General features: G+C 47.6%; 1 pseudogene; it reads right to left on the reverse strand.

Annotated features, from left to right (window-relative positions):
- Positions 1-2955: 2955 nt before the first annotated feature.
- Positions 2956-8097, reverse strand: LOC110306591 (small ribosomal subunit protein eS7-like; annotated as a pseudogene).
- Positions 8098-12080: the final 3983 nt, after the last annotated feature.

The following is a 12080-nucleotide window of genomic DNA, read 5'->3' on the forward strand; positions in this document are numbered from 1 at the left end:
GCTCACAGGGACTGAACCACCAACCAAAGGGCATACATGGGCTGGACCTCGACCCCCTACACATACTCAGCAGATGTGCAGGTGATTTTCACGTGGGTCCCCTAATAATTGGAGTGAAGACTGTCCTTTGACTCTGTTGCCTGCCATTGGTATCTCTTCCTCTACCTGGACTGCCTGGTTGGGTTTCTGCTGGGGAGGATGTGCTTAGTCCCGCTGGAGATGGATGCCCCAGGGTGGGGCGGTACCAAAGGGGAGCTTTCCTTTCTCCAGGAGAAGGGTAGGGGGTAATGGGGGAGGGATTTATAAGGGCGGGGATGGAGGAGAAGAAGGAGGGAAGGTCGCAGTCAGGGGTCTGTGTGGGTCCTAGTTGCAGTTTTTTGTTTGTTTGTTTGTTTGTTTTCCCATCAAGATTCAGAAACAAAGTTGTTCAAGTGGAGGTGATAAGTCGCACCTGTAATCCTAGCACTTGTGACACTGAAGACGGAGGAGAACTGCAAATTCAATGTCAACCTGGGTTATATTGCTATCTAACCAGGCTAGCTTGGTTGGGGCTGCAGATCAGATTTTTTTTTTCTCAACAAAATCAAACCAACAAACCAAACAACCACCAACAAAATCCCCCAAATGAAAACCCCAAACTCAAAGCCCCTGCCCAGGAGAAGGGGTTATATGATGCTATGGTTAATTTCTGAAGATTGCCTTGCACAGCCTGTCTGTGTCCCAGAGGACACTGCTGGAGTTCTGGGCTTTTTCCATCTTCCTTTTCTTTTGTTACATTGTTACTTTATCAACAAGAGCCACCCTAAGGAGTTCTCATGAAGGCTTTCCAGACGGTAAGGATCTTTGATTCATTCACTTTCTTTCTTAGCCCCCTTTTCTCAAAAATTAAAGCTCAGAAAACTTCCCCTGAAGCCCATAACTGCTCAGGTGTCTCCACATGAAGCCCCCACCCGAGTGAGGCATGGCTTTGAGTGGGTGGGCTGTGGGTTATTAGCGACTTCTCTCCCCTAGCCTCTGTGTTCTCTTACAAGCAGCACCTGCTGCTCCTGCATTCCTGAGAAGGACCTGACACTTAGTAAGTCTTTAAGACACTTAGTAGGTCGATAAAGAAGCATCAATTGTATGAGGGTGTGTAGGAAATTCTGTTCCATTGGACAAATGGATCTTTAAATATGAAGAACAAAAGAGGCTTGCAGCCAGGATGACGGTATCAAAATTCAGACAGCACAAATTCGAAATAACAGGACTGTAAACGTAGAGACGGGAGAGAGTCAATTGACTAAATTATTAGTGTCATTTTGATTTCAGAGAGTGAGGCTTCTTTACACATAAGCAGCTACAAATGCAGGCTACAGGAGTTAATATTCACAACATGATTATCTCTCAATGAAAGTATTAGGAAGACACAAAATAATAACGCTGACGTACAGGGGATGGGCTTCCATGGTAACCTGGGCGCAGCCTTCCAGTGTCTGCGACAGGAGCTGCGGGCATCCAGAAGGGAGGCAGCGTGACCCTACATGGGTGGGCCTTTCCTAATTTCTGGTCATTTAGAGGCACTTTAGGAACTGCTCTCAGGCTGCTTGTCCAGGGAAATTATACCCTAAATAGAGTAATCCAGGAGGACTGACGGAAGCTTTTAAGGTTGCCCTCTTCCGTTCAGTCCCTGACGTTTATGTTTGCTTCTTCGTTTCTTGATGCTTAGTTTATTCTTATTTGCAGGTGCGGTGGTGTGTGTGTGTGTGTGTGTGTGTGTGTGTACATGTGTGGTGTGCAGGTATGTGTGTGTGAGGTGTGGGGTATGCAGGTCTGTGTATTGTATTGTGTGTATGTGTGTGGTATGCAGGTGTGTGGGGGTGTGCAGGTGTGTGTGTGTGTGTGTGGTGTGGGTGGATGTGCAGGTGTGTGTTATATATTTGTATGTGTGTGTTGTACAGTGTGCGTCGTATTGTATGTATGTTGTGTTGTGTGTGTGTATGTGTGTGTGGTTTGCAGGTGGTGTGGGGGTGGTGTGTAGTGCAAGTGTGTATATGAATGTACATTTCTGTGCTCATGGGGAAGGCAAGGCCAGGTTTACTGCTGTATCACTTTCCACCTTATTTTCTGGAGACAGGATCTCTCATTAGACCTGGTGCTACACTGTCAGTCAGCAAACCTCAGTGATCCTCTTGTCCCAGTTCCTCACAGCACTGGAGCTATAGTCACAGACAGCCACACATAACCTTTAACCTCGTTTCTGGGGATTTAAATTCAGATCCAAATACTTTTACACACTGAAGCACCTTCCCAGGCCCTCACTTGCAGCTTTTTAAGAGGGAGAGAGGGAGAGGGAAAGAGAGAGGGAGAGAGAGAGGCAGTAAACTGTGAGGAAAGGAGGCACCCGTTGCTGTATTGATTAAATTGACACAAGCTGGAGTCATCAGAGAGGGAGGAGCCTCAGTTGAGAAAAGTCTTCCATGAGATCCAGCTGTAAGGCATTTTCTCAGCTAGTGATGGGGGCAGCCCACTGTGGGTGGGGCCATCCCTGGCCTTGTAGTCCTGGATTCTATAAGAAAGCAGGCTAAGCAAGCCAGGGGAAGCGAGACAGGAAGCAACACCCTTTATGGCCTCTGCATCAGCTCCTGCTTCCAGGCTCCTACTCTGCTTGAGTTCTTGTCTTGACTTCTTCCAATAATGAACTATGACCTGGAAGTGTAAGCCACTGAATAAACCCTTTCCTTCCCAACCTGTATTTTGACCAAGGTGTTTCAATGCAGCAATAGGAACCCTGACTACAACAGGTGTGTATTACCAGATTGCAAGATTTGGACAAAATAACCAAGACACCTATTCTGTCTTTGGCCATTCTCTCTCTCTCCTTCCCTCCCTCCTTCCCTTTCTTTTTTTTTTTTTTTTCCTTTCAACTGTAAATGACACTTTACTCAGACATTTTCTTTGCGACTGAAACTCTGGGAATTAAAAATTAATGTCCTTGCCTGTGAGCTTCTTATACACACCAGAAAAAGTTCCAACTTTGTGGGACTGTGAATGGCAGTCTGTGTTCTGGTCGAGCAAGCCTTACTCTGAAGACCTAATAGAAAACACTACAAGGGATGGAACAATGAGCCACGTTCCCAGACACAGGTGCCTGACACCACGAGCACTCAACTCCATAATCCTGTGACGATCAGTCATGTAGACAATGTCCCAAGCTCCTGGTATTCTGGCTAGAGTCCACCTCCACAGTTAACCTGGCACTAGCCAGGTGTGCTCCTCCCCACAGTTACCTGGCAACAGCAAAGTAGCCCAGCCCACTATAAAAGGGGCTGCTTGGCCCCTCCTCTCTCTCTCAAGCTCTTGCTTCTCTTGCTTCTCTAGCCCTCTTGTTCTCTTTCTCCCCCTCCCTTCTCCTCTCTCTCCAAGTGGCCATGGCCGGCCTCTCCTCTCCTCCCCCCCCCCCGTATTTGTACAATAAAGTTCTAAAACCATGGACTGTCTCTGCTCATCTAGATCTGCTGGAGCAATGGAGAGGGCGTCCCTGTAACAAGCCGTGTGTCTAACCTATTACCAGGAGGCCCTCCTGAGCTCCAGCCACAGCCGCCAGCCAAGCTAAGCAACCCACCGAGCTAGTCACCTGAGCTAGCCAGACTCTCACCGCAGTAAACTGCCAGAGCTCTTCCCCTTTCCCCTTCGGCACTCGGGCCAGAGTCCGTCTGAGGGCCCATTCTCATGACATACAGCAGTCTGGGATGTCTGAGAGCAAGAACCAGTCCCTGGCCACTGTGAGACCCAGGGACCCCAAAACTGGCTCTCCCTCAGTACCCAGTAGTCTGTGTTCCCCGAGAGTTGAGTCAGAGCTGAAACTGTGCCTTCCCCACCCCCCAGAGCCGAAACTGTGCCCTCCCAACCCCCAGAGCGGGGTCCTGTGAGTCCAGACACCTGTCCTGGGTAGTTCCATGGGGTCCCGTGACAGTCTACCTGAGCTCTAGTGGGACGTGGGTCCTCTACCCCTTTATTTCCTCACGCGCGCGGCCCCCAACACAACCTTGTGCTCCGCGTTGTTCTGCTGTGCTTGTCTAAACAAACGTTTATGAGCCGGCTGCCAGGCAGTTTCACACGGATCCTCTTACCCACAATCTCACTTAGGAAGACCAAGTCCTCAAGGATGGCATCATGCACTGTCGTCAGGGTGCGGCTTCTGGGGCGCCTTTGCTTATTTTTAGCAAAGCTTTTAAAGGTTGGCTTGGTCGGAGTCTTCCTCTCAGCCATGAAGACTGTATGCTTCCTGCTGGATTTTTTCTCCATTTTACAAACTAGCCGGACTTGGATTTTCTGGAAAGATTTCAGCGGAGGAACTGGTGCTTGGCTGAGTTGATGTTGAGTTCCTGAGGCTGAGCCTTGAGATCTAAGTTCATCTCTAGCTCAAGCAGCACGTGAGAGAAGCCAGACTCGCACTTGTCTCGCCATTGGGCTTCATAGTCTTGGAGTTCAAGCTAAATATGTCTTCATCTTTACAGCTTAGAAAGAGCTCTCAGATCACTTTCTGAAGAAGAAATTGAAATACACAGAGAAAACTCCCATTGTTAACAAAAATATTAATAGCTGCCTTCAGGGGGCCTCTGCTCTGTGCCAGATACGTTCTGAATCATCTCTACTCTTTCAGGACCTAGATCCCAAACAAGTAAGTAACTTTCCTGATGTTACAAGTGAAAAAAATTTAAACTCAGAGAGAAGTGTTAGGCATCACACATCTACTTACAAGGGGTGGTGCCAGAATTCAAGTCCAGACTTGGTCCCAGCAAATGTCTGCATTTGTTTTTACCATCCTGGGGTGTTGGGCCTATAGTTGGGATTGGAAATACCAGCTATTGGTATTCATTGCCCAAGACTTGTGACAGTCCCAGGATCTCTGCCTGGACAGTAGTCACCTCAGACAGTAGATACCATCACCCTTGGCCTTCTGGGCTTTATTAAATGATCTTACTGTTTTGTTGCTGTTGCTGTTGTTTGCATAATAACAAAAAGTCTGTATGACAGAGAAATGAACGGAAAGATCAAGGCAATGTAGATGTACAATGGGAGGGAGGGAACATAGTAGGTCAGAAGTGGGGATGTAGTAGGTCAGATGCGTCTGCTGAAGTAGAAGGCATCTTGGAGTCAGAGGTAAGGTGTCTGCTTGTGTGTTCACAGGTATGCAGTACCTGTGAAAGTCAGCAGAGGGCTCTGATATGCTGAAACCAGATTTCTAGACCATCATATGGGTACTGGGAACAGAACCCTGGTCCTTTGTAAGAGCATCCAGTACTTTTAACCATGGAGCCAATTCCATCACTTCCTTCTTCATTTTTTTCCCCTCCAATCCTTTCCATGCCTCCTCACTCTCTTCCAAAGCCATGGCCTCTTTTTATTTAATTTGTATTGTTTTACACACACATACACACAGAATGCACACACACACAGAATGCACACACACACAGAATGCACACACACACACAGAATGCACACACACACACAGAATGCACATACACACAGAATGCATACACACACACACACAGAATAATTTATACATGCTTAAATATATAAAAATAAATAAAATAAAACAGACCTGCACAGGCTGTTATTTGTATATTTGTGTTTACATGATTTCCAGGTGGATCAGTTGGTATTGAAAAGTCAGTTAGGAGCCTCATTCCTGAGGACGACTGATTCTCACACTCTCAGTGCTCCTTAGACACCATAGTTATTTTCTCCATGAGCGTGACGTGACCCGTGAGCGCTTCCCTTTCCAAGTTAGCATGTCTATTGGTATTGTCCTTGTTCAGGTCTTATTGGGCAGCTGTGTTGTTGGTGTACTGTGGCTCTTACAATCTTCCTGTCTCCTCCTCTGACGCACTTCCTGAGCGTTGTGTGCAGGAGATGGGTTGTAGAGAATCAGATGGGGCCAGGTAGTGCACAATGACTGGTTTCTCTGTGATGGCCTCCATCTTTGGCAAAGAGAATCTTCTTTGATGCGGCTTGAGAGCTATGCTTATCTGTGCTGCTAACAGTTTAGAACACAATCAGTAATTGTGCTGGTTTAGCAACGTAGTGATTGTAGGTACTTCTCTAAGATCTATGACCCCGAGGGAAGGACGTGTTGACTTTGTATCTGACTATGGCTGAGGCTGGGAAAGGCTCTTCTGAAAGTTTAAAACTTGGTGCCAAGTGATTAGATGAGACTTTGAAAGAGGGACTCGGCTGAGCATTGATTTGTAGATGATTGAAAAAGGATACCTACTCATGGAGGGGACCCAATCAGAGGCAGACACCTCTTTCAGTCAATAGGAATTGCCATTACAATCAATGGCTCTCGCTAACTCTAAATCCCCTCAGTCAAATCACTAGGAAATGATCAATGGAGCTGCTTCCTTTGATGTCAGTAGGAAAACTGTCTGAGGCAACTCAGTGGGGGAGAGTTTCCAACTTTCCAAAGACAACTTCTGAGTCTTTGGCAATTTACAAATTGGAAGGATGCTCTCTGACTCTAATGCGAACAGCCCGCTCTCCGGAAGTCTTTCCCGGCTCCCCGGAAGTGTTTCCCGGCTCTCCGGAAGTGTTCGTCTGCTCTCCGGAAGTCTTTCCCTGCTCTCCTACCAATATGCAAAACTTGTGGGTTTCTACTGACTGCTGCATCTTAGACTTGAAAGGGTCCAATGGAGGAATGTTCGGGTGTACAAATGCCATATAGTTGTGGAAAGGAACACCACAAAGAATTGCCAGGCCGTATTCTCCCATCAGTTAAGTTAGCCTGCTTCATTGGTGAGAGTCCGGAGCAGAAATCGTGCTGTTGCAGCTTCTTCCAGAACCTACAAGAGAACCTGAGCTTGATATTCAAACTTGCCGAGTTTGGTGACTGGCTTTGGGATAATTAGGACCAAGGGAGCCTGGATTGGGTCTTACATGGTGAAGCCACATCCCTAAGAGCCTAGGATTGACCATATTCACGAGACATCCTAGCTGAGGTTGGTGGCAATAGCCCCTGGTCAGTTAACACAGTTGATTTCACATGGTGGCTTCAGACTGGAGGTATGAGGGTCTTGATTGCCATAGTCATACCTGCCTATCATGGGGCCCCTCTGGGTCGACCATGAGACACTTTAGTCAAAGAGTCCTCTCTGCTATTTACCAGCTGAGTGGCCTCCCGATAGGATGGTGTTGACGATAATACACAAAAATATAATAAAATAATAAACCCATAACAATAGCAGTTCACAATAATACTAATATGGTGTGGATGTCTAAACGTCTTTCATGGGCCATCTGGATGGCTCAGCAGCTAAAGGTGCTTGCTGCTAAGCCTGATGACCTGAGTTCTTTGGGATCCACAATGAGAAAAGGAAGGAAGAATTCCTGCACAGGCTATCCTCTGCCTTTTACACTACCCCCCACCCCCATGGCATACACCCTAAATAAAATAAATGTAAAAGAAATACATAAACATCTCTCATGTGATGATTTACCAGGTCACAGCATTCCATTCTCCATAGAAATGAACGTCAGTTAAGCAACCCAGTGTCTCAGTCAGGAGGGAATGGGACAATGGCTCAGTCCAACCTAGGAATTTTTGGCCCCTGGTCCCAAGCTTTATATGAGCGGATGGGTGTCTCCCAGGGACCCCCTCCGTCAATGCCGTGTGCATGAAGAAGGGCTTCTCTGCAGAGCATAGATAGAAATGATGACAGTGGTGTGTGCAGCACTCTGAGCACCAGGTTGATGGCACACCGTCCTCACCCGGCTTCTGCCCTGATGCCGGGAACATGACTTTGGAAGTGCGCTTCTCTGAGGAACAGGCCCCAAGGGTCTTTCAGATGCACTAAGGGAAATATCAGCATCACAGTCATTTGGCAAACGGCCCCCTTGGCTGTGATGATTATCTGGCTGCTCTGAGCAGTCACATGTGGCAGTGACAGCCAGGTCAATGTGAGCGGCTCCAGCACGGCACCGATGTCAGTTTTGTCTTAACCCCTGGATGTGTTTTCCTCTGCCGCCTTCCCTGTTCCTGGTGATGGTTGAGCCATTCTGACTTTTAAAAAGGAACTGACCGTTCCTCTCTAAACACAGCGTCTTCTTCTTCACCATGTCCTCCAGGTTTAACGGGACCGGATACAGTGAGTAGCCATCATACTATCCTGTTTATATTTTCTGTATTTAATGTTGATACTTTGGTGTCTGGAAGTCCATTCCTGTCTCTTCAGTCTACGAGGAACCCGGGATGGCAGATCCTGATCGTCCTCTGATGAGACTTACAATCAATATAGAAAGCATCTCGGAAGGTGCCCGTGGAGGGTTGTCTAAAGTTGGATAATTGAGATCTTGTGCAGGACAGACAGTCTTATGTCAATTTGACATAAGCTAAAGACATCTGAGGGGAGGGAACCTCAGTTGAGAAAAATCCCTCCATAACATTGGCTGTAGGCAAGACTGGAAGGCATTTTCTTAATGAGTGATTGATGGGGGGAGGGCCCAGTCCATGGTAGGTGGGGCCATCCCTGGTCTAGTGGTCATGGGTTCCATAAGAAAGCAAGCTGAGCAAGCAAGGAGGAGCAAGCCAGTAAGCAGCGCCCCTCCGTGGCCTCTGCATCAGTTCCTGCCTCCAGGTTCCTGCTCTGCTTGTGTTCCTGTTCTGACTTCCTTCAGCGATGAACAGAGATATGGAAGTATAAGTCAAATGAGCCCTTTCATCCTCAACTTGCTTTTGGTCCTGGTGTTTCATCTGAGCAATAGCAACCCAGATCAAGACAGGTGGGAAAATCCATCCCAATATCTGGGGTCTCAGATTGCATTAAAAGGAGAAAGTAAGCCTTTGGAAATGGCTCCCTTGCTGTAGACGCAATGATAATCGTCATGTCCCCTGTGTGCTAAACTATACACCTGCAATTGTAAAGCCAAAGCAAACTGTTCTTTCCTGGAGTTATTTTTGTTGGGATTTGGTTACAGCAAATAGAAACCAGTATCCTCTACCAGGACTTTGCGCATCATAACCTCATGGCATGGCAGATACATGCTACTGTGCATTAGTCAGGATGAGGTCACCCATGCTCTGAGATCAACTCTCTCCTCAGTCTCAGCAACTGATAAAGCTAGGGGCCATCCTATTACACCGGCTGGTTCCATCTCTGACATCTCCTCACTGTGGAGTCACTCCCTGTGGGCAGAACCATCAGCATCTCACACCTAGTTTCAGTAGGGATGAAGTTTTAGAGGATTAGGCCCAGCAATTAAAATGTAAACACCTAACTTCCACGCACACCTAGAGGGCCAGAATTGGTCACACAGCTATCCTCCAAGCCAAGGATGCTGGCAAGCCCAATCCCACCTTGGGTAAAGTCCCAGAGAAGCAGAGAGCTGGTGATGTCTCCTAAGTAGCTCTAATGCCTACCAGATGGCCATCAGGAATTCTGTAGTCCAAACTGCAAGAAAGGAACCCATTACATTGGAATACAAGAGGGAATGCACTGAGTGGTTTAAAGGTCAAAAAGTAACGCAGCAGAGAAGTGGGGAAAAAATGACTTAACTTCTTTTGCACATCTGTTAAGTTCAAAGACCTTCGAGTATGGGTTGTGATCAACTTCTCCATGTGCCTATCAGCAACTACATTAGCTCCCTTTTCACCTGGTGGGAGTTCCAGGAGGCTAAGGAGACACTTGGGACTCAGGGTGGCGTGGTCAAGATTTTCCCACATTCCACAGAGTGGATGGAGGGCCTGGTGACCTCTCACAGAGAGCCTGAGTCAGACATAGCATGCCACAGAGGCCGAGTGCACGTGACTGGGGGAAGGGGCTATTTGAAGGATTGTTTCCTGACTGAAGACCAGGTTGGATCAGCCACATGTGTTTGTGTATGGTCAATAAGTGGTAGCAAGCAAACAAGGGCCTCCGGCTGCCAGCTCTGACTGAAGCTTCTAGGATGTTCTTTATATCAATGGCTTTCTTCTTTTTTGATGGGTTCATACATGTGGCTTGGGGAAGGCTAACCAAGAGAGGCCAAAGAGACAGAATCCAAAGTCTTTCTTTTTCAATCAAACCTGTTCTCTTCTGATTCTCCCTCTCCCCATTTGCTTTTTATTGTTTTTTTTTCTTTTAAGTTTTATTTTTGTTGTCAAAGAACTTGAAGAGAATTATGACTAAATATGGGTGTATGTGCAAAACCACAGGAAAGATTTTGTGGCAGTGGTGATGGTGGTGGTGGTGGTGATGTTGATTGTGGTGGTGGTGGCTGTTAGCATTCCTTCTAGGCTCTGCCCCACAGTTACCTGGCAAACAGCCAGGTGTGCCTGACTCATTATAAAAGGAGCTGTTTGCCCCCTCCTCATGCTCATATTCTCTCTCTTACTCTCAACCCCTTTCTTTCTCTCTCTACATGTTCCTGGATGACCTCCTCTCCTCCCCTCCGCTCCCCTCCTCCCCTCCCCTCCCCTCCCCTCTCCTCTACCTTTTCCCCTCTCCCTTCCCCTTCTTCCTCTACCTCTTTCTTTCTTCCCTCCCCCTTTCTCTCCTCTCATCTCAATTACTCTCCCCATGACCCAAACTCTATTCTATACTAATCTGTCTATGACTGGTACCTCAGGGGGAAGGGTTGTCTTAACATGGGCCCGCAGAGGCACCCCTTCCACCTCACCATACCATGCTTCTCCCTAAATAATCCTGGCTCTTCTTTCTTTTTATAAAACACAACAGTGGTAGTGGTGGTGATGGTGATGATGGTGGTGGTGGCTGTGGGGTGGTAAATCTGTGCATGGCACTTTCCACCCTTCAACAGATGGCCTTGTGTGTATTATTAGACACCAAGAGTGACATGACAACCAGCCATTTAGGACAAACTCTGCAGAAGTAGCTGAAGTGGAGTGAAGCCCACTCCTTTGTCTGGAAGTGATACTCAAACTCCAGCATTGGAGTTTTCAAGTGGGCGTTGCCTTGTACTTTATGGTCATTCTACAGTAAGTCAGTCTCTCCCTCTCCCTCTCCCTCCCCCTCCCCCTCCCCCCCCCCTCTCTGGCAGTGGTGTCTAGCTTAGGTCTTATACATCATAACTGCTGCTAAGCTCCAGCCTGACTTCAGCAAAACCCCCTTTAATAGAATATTTTAGTAATTCTTTGAGAATTTCATCAAATGTGTTTGGATCATTTAAATGTCCCAACTTCTCCCTCATCCACCTTTCAACTCACCCAACTCTGAGTCCCCCCTTTAAACCCATAAAGCCTAATTTGTGCTGCCCTAATACTCATGAGTGTGGGGTGTGGGCCCATTCTCTGTCCTTTGCCAGGCCCACACTCTTGTAGAAAACAGAAACCCTCTCTCGCAGCATCTATCACTTACAAAGAGCGCTTCAGTCAAGGGCGGGACTTACTGCCTCCCCTCCCTTTCCATGTGGGGATTTTGTCTTCCTCGATCTTGTGCAGGCCTTGTGTCTGGAAAATATTGTTTCCTTGTAAGAGCCTCTGGGTCTCATATTCTTTCTGCCCCATCTTCTGATCCTTGAACCTTGCTGGGATGGGGAATGATACAGACATCCCATTCAGGGCTGAGCTATCAACACTCTCCATCTCTTTAGAATAAGCCTTTGAGGACCCATTCATAAACTATTTTTGGTGTACCATTTTCTCTGTGTTGAGGCTTCACTGTCGTCTGAGCTCCTGCAGAGCATCAGACATCCTCTCATGGCATCCTCATCCCAGCAGTGCCAGCCAGGCATCCAGAGCATCCTGCCATCCCCAGGCAGTAACTAGACGGAGGAAGCCACGAGCTAAAGTCGCATGGCTAGTAGCTCTGCTCCATTTGGGTCTCATGGTCTCATTACCTCTACAGATCACAAGTCCACGCATTCTTACAGCTGGGGGGGAGTAGACCACAGGCAGACAGGGTCTCTGCCAACACCTGCAAAGGAGGGCGGGTCAGAGAAGGGATGGGTCACTGCAGTTGGTCTGACACCTGGCAGCAGCGTGGGAACTCACGTCTTTAGTCCTGTGTGCATTTGTTTACAGACAGTGTGTCACATAGCCCAGGCTGGCCTCAAACTCACGATGTATCAGAGGGTGACCTTGAACTCCTGATCCTTGTAGCCAC

The sequence above is a fragment of the Mus caroli genome, unplaced genomic scaffold (genome assembly GCF_978045245.1).
Source record: "Mus caroli unplaced genomic scaffold, Mus_caroli_1 scaffold_14, whole genome shotgun sequence".
Taxonomy (NCBI): Eukaryota; Metazoa; Chordata; class Mammalia; order Rodentia; family Muridae; genus Mus; species Mus caroli.